Source organism: Myotis brandtii, unplaced genomic scaffold (assembly GCF_000412655.1).
Source record: "Myotis brandtii unplaced genomic scaffold, ASM41265v1 scaffold182, whole genome shotgun sequence".
Lineage (NCBI taxonomy): Eukaryota > Metazoa > Chordata > Mammalia > Chiroptera > Vespertilionidae > Myotis > Myotis brandtii.
The window spans coordinates 3,942,058-3,946,945 of NW_005356751.1; the positions used below are offsets into that span (position 1 = coordinate 3,942,058).

The 4,888-nt window shown below is 40.5% G+C and overlaps 1 protein-coding gene across 1 annotated transcript in view; it reads left to right on the top strand.

Annotated features, from left to right (window-relative positions):
* SHC4 (SHC (Src homology 2 domain containing) family, member 4) overlaps positions 1-4,888 on the top strand; it is a 115,560-nt gene that overhangs the window by 62,625 nt on the left and 48,047 nt on the right. The window lies entirely within an intron of this gene.

The following is a 4,888-nucleotide window of genomic DNA, read 5'->3' on the forward strand; positions in this document are numbered from 1 at the left end:
ATCTGCCAAGGATTTATACATAATAATAATTAGAACAGCATTTCTAATCCATCACTGGGGCATTTAACTGCTTGCATACTTGCCCCATACCTAATTGGCTTTGTAATGAGAACCAAAGTGCAAAGAATATAAAAAATACCATTTGGTAACACCTATTTTTTATATTTTTAAATATGTTTTTATTGATTTTTACAGAGAGAAAGAAAGAGGGAGAGAGAGAAACATTGATGAGAGAAAAACATCGATCGGCTGCTTCCTGCACACCCCCTCCTGGGGATAGAGCTCGAAACCGGGCATGTGCCCTGACTGGGAATTGAACTGGTGACCTCTTGGTGCATGGGACAGCACCCAATCCACTGAGCCACACCGGCTGGGCAACACCTAGTTTTGAATCAGTCATTTATTACTCTCCACCAACCCTTCCTGAAGAAAAAGCAGTTTCACCCTGGCCGGAATGGTGAACATTGTTCCATGCACCAAAAGGTTGCAGGGGTTCTAGTTTATTCTCAGCATTTCCTCATCCTCCACTGCCTTTTTTTCCCCAGGCCACTGCAATTAGCGATGATACTGCCACACACCCATCATCTTTCTGGCAGAACCCAAGTAGGGACAATGGGCGTGGGCAGCTTCCACTATCAGTGGTTACGGCAATGAGGTACCTTTGGGAGTGAACCACGTCTTTTCTGCAGTGGTGCCATGGACTGGGGTTGTGTTCAGCTCAGTGCTGGAATGGTGACCAAAGTTAGGATCTCACTGATACACCACCGTTCAAATAATTTTGAACTATTCTGCAGGCCTGGGGGAAATGGCTTGGGGGCAGTGTACAAAAAGATGTGCCTCACTCCAGATGCTTAAACTCGAGAAGCTTTATACATTCCATCAAAAGGGCAACTTAAATGTTCCAGGCATGAAGGCAGCAAAGAAGCAACCTTATGGATATAGCGTGAGAAAAAGATTTTGTAATTACATTCTCCTTTTAAAAAGCTACCCTTTGAAGTTCTAAGATAAATACAAAGATATACTAATGCCTTCCCCCTCCCTTAACTTCTAAGATATACTTTGGACTGAAAACATAAACAGGCTCAAGTTTACAGATACATTCATAGATGACAGAGTTTTTATGGGTCAGATGGTTCACATTTATTTTCAGCCACTGAAACTTTAAAAATATGACTAGCCATTCACTTCCAGAAAATGTGTCATAGAACTTCAGAGGCAGGAAATAAAACTATATTAAACACGTAATGCTTGCAGTTTTTAAAACTTACCATATTTTGGGATGGCAAAGTATATTTTGGAAAAGCAAGTCATAGGGTTTAAAAATGGTTTTTGTATATTCCTTGTTTTAAAAATTCTAACAACAGACCTCATTGACATACTTTAATATACAGTATTTTAGGGCCTTAAGCAAAAATGTCAGTCTCAGTAGTTTCCATTCTTAGTATTTCTTTATTCATTTTTACATCTCCTACCACCAGCTCTAACAGCTACTGAAATTGAGAAGAGTAATAAAGAGGTAAGGAGGGTTCAAAACAAACAAACAGGAAATAGAGACATTCTTTAGTCTCAAATATTTAGAGTCCAGGCAGGTAATGCAGTGTTTAGGCACAAGGAAAACCAGTGTTGTGCCAGGCCGGTGCGGCTCAATGGTTGAGCATCGACCTATGAAACAGGAGGTCAGGGTTCCATTCCAGGTCAGGCCACATGCCCAGGTTGCAGGCTCCATCCCCAGTAGGGAGTGTGCAGGAGGCAGCAAATCAATGATGCTCTCTCATCATTGATGTTTCTATCTCTCCCTCTCCCTTCCTCTCTGAAATCAATAAAAATATATTTAAAAAAATTTTTTAAGTGGTGCAAGCACAATAAACAGTGAGTGCCACTTGGACTCCTGTTAGAGAGACAACACTGGGGGACATGGCAAACAGAATACCTTCCCTATGTAAAGGTGAGTAGGTGCTTTCTCCATGTCACTGTAGGTCAAGGACTGCCAGATCTCCTAATTTTGAAGAAGAAGAAGAAAAAAGATAGAAACCTGGGAGTTTTACTGCTCTCTCGAGTATGAAGTATTGGTCTTTAATTAAGAAATTAAAATTATAAGTATGAGCCAAACAAAACAGATCTGTCCCTAGGGCAGCCAATGTGGGATATCTGATTTAAGCAAGCATTTGTAATGTTTATGAACAGATGCAGAAAATGCTCCCCAAATCTCACACTACATACTCATAAGCTTAAATTCCCTCTCTCCCCACACAAAACCAGGACCAGAATTTTCCCAGAATCCTTTCTTTAGTACCCATTAAATGAAGATATATTGTTTTTCCTAATCTCTATTACCATGTATCTCTTTAGTTTCCATTAAATGAAGATCATATATATATAATTATCCCTATTTTCAATTCAGGACTGAGGCAGAAATATTAAGTAATTTGTCTACTTAAAAAGCTAGTAAGTAGTGGAGCTTAAATTTGAATCAGGTGGGTTGGGTCCAGTCTGTGATAAGGTTTATGATAGAAATACAAGTGATTTTACACTCCTAACAGGGGTGTTAAAAATGGTAACATTTTATACCTTCAGTAAAGTAACAAGTATTAATTTCAGTGGTCTCTCAGTTCACTGCCTATGTTTAAGACCAACAGACAACCATTAGGAGTCAGTTGCAGAATGCAGGTCTTTCTCCCCCAAACAAGCCTTCAAACCCAACAGGGATTGGTTTTCCCTCCCCCTCCTCTTGCTCCCCAGTCAGTCCCAGAGAAATAGAATCACATCTCTGGGTTCGTGAACCTGTTTTTTTCTGTGTCTATTTCCTATCGCGTATTGGCATCCTCCCCCTCCCCCCCTCCCAGTACCGTTCATTCACATCACACAGGCAATTGATTACTTACCCACAGACTCACCTAACTGCAGCTATGAGCTGTCTGAAAATGCAGTGAAAGTGAGGCATGCAGGAGGCAGGATTAAGAAGTTGAAGTTTTTTCCCCATCTCTCTCTTCCTGCCCACCAAGCTAGTGTTATTATCATCATCCTTGTCAGCCCCCATGTTTTACAGAAAACCACCCCCCTCCCTACGGCCCCGAGCTGTCATGTTGTATTAGATGTGTCTTTTATTGCCATAATGGAGCAGGAACATCTAGTATCTCTTTATTGGTCATAAGACCTGCCGATACACTGTTTCACTGGCCACAGCCTTCTGACAGAATTATCATAGAACTTCAGAACCTTAATAAAATAACCACAGTAACGTGCTCACCTATAGGGCAGGTTTTCCCAGGTTGGCACATTCTCTTATAGGAATTTACTAAATTTAGTTTCCCCAAATTAATTTGCAAATCACATATTTGAAGCTGGAACACTTTCCCTTGCAGTGGTTAAATTTAAATCATAAGTGGCTGCAATAATGCAATGATATAGAATACAGTAAAAACAGTATATAAAGTGTGTATGCATACTAATTATTAGTCAAACAAAATACACAGAACAAGAAATTTTATTATCTCAAATGCTGGTGCATAACCAATGACAAGCTTAATTAGAGGAGGAGACAGAGGGAAACTTCAGACATTTCTGGATAGGTTTGAAACCTTTAGAGGTTGATGGCATAACTGTCCATAAAGTCTTTTTTAAATGTAGGGCCTTTCTTTTACTTGACAATTTTCACTTAACAGTTCTTTCATGATGAAGTCCCACCAGTCTTTTCCCTGTAAAGTTAAAGGTAAAACAAAATTCCTCTAGGATAGGAAGGTATTAGAAATAGTTTTTATACTTTCACATACATTTTAATGTCTGAATTTGAAAAATTTACTGAGAATTTCTTCATTTTTTACTTTTAAAAATAATGGTCAAGATAATGAATTTTCTTGAATTACAGATCACAATAGCTTTATAAATGATCAAGATACATGTACAAATAAAATTTCAGATGCCCTTGGAAACATGTTAAGATGTAGTACACATGATACATATTTCTTCTGGGGTTTGCTTATACTTCTGGGATACTAAGAATATTCACCTTATTATTATACACAAAAAATTTAGCCTTTGCTACCTACAGCTTGAACAGATCACAAAGTGGAATCTTCAAAGTTTTCTCAATAGGCTTTCTGTCCAATAAACTCAAAGGACATCTGGTGTCCACGTTGGATACATTACTTTTTCTCACGTAATTAGCATCAGCGGGCTCTTGCACTGGCTGGCAGTGTGTCTTGGTCACGATGCATTCTTGCAAAAGCATTCCTCACTGTGGCTGTGGAAGTAATTTTTCCCAATGCAAAGAAGACAATCTGGATCAATCGCGAAGTCAAAGCCATAGGTGTTTCAGGATAAACCGGTTTCAACAGTCCTAAGATCCTTTTTCCTTTAACAGCTTTTTTTTTCTTTTTCACAACTGTGCAGTCACTGCCCTATTCTATTCTGAAAAACAAAACCAAAAAAAAAATTTTTTTTGAAGATGAAGTTTTTCATTGGCACGGAACCATTTGGAATAAACCCAAGAGACAGTGGAATGCTGGGTGTCTCCTCAAGTGGCTTCCTCCTCTTTCACCGCATTTGACTAATCTTTGTCAATAATCTCATCACAGCCGAGCTCTTCGGTCAGACGATTGACAACCATCAGTGAAAAGAGCTCTTCGATAAAAGCCAACTGATCAAACGGGGTCTTCTCGTAATGCATCTGAAAACCGCCGTCCGCGGCCGCCTCTCCGGCGCTGGACGTTCTCAGAAATATCTTGTTGGCTTCGTCCAGGGCCACGGATGCCCCCCGGTAGCCGGCACCGCGCCGCTGCGCCTCCTCGGGATAGTCGTAGTCGTCCTCCCAGTCATCGAATTCCTCGGCCTCAAACTCGGGGCCGGCGAACACGGCTGGCAGCTCCCCGGGGTCTGGCCGGCCTGCAGG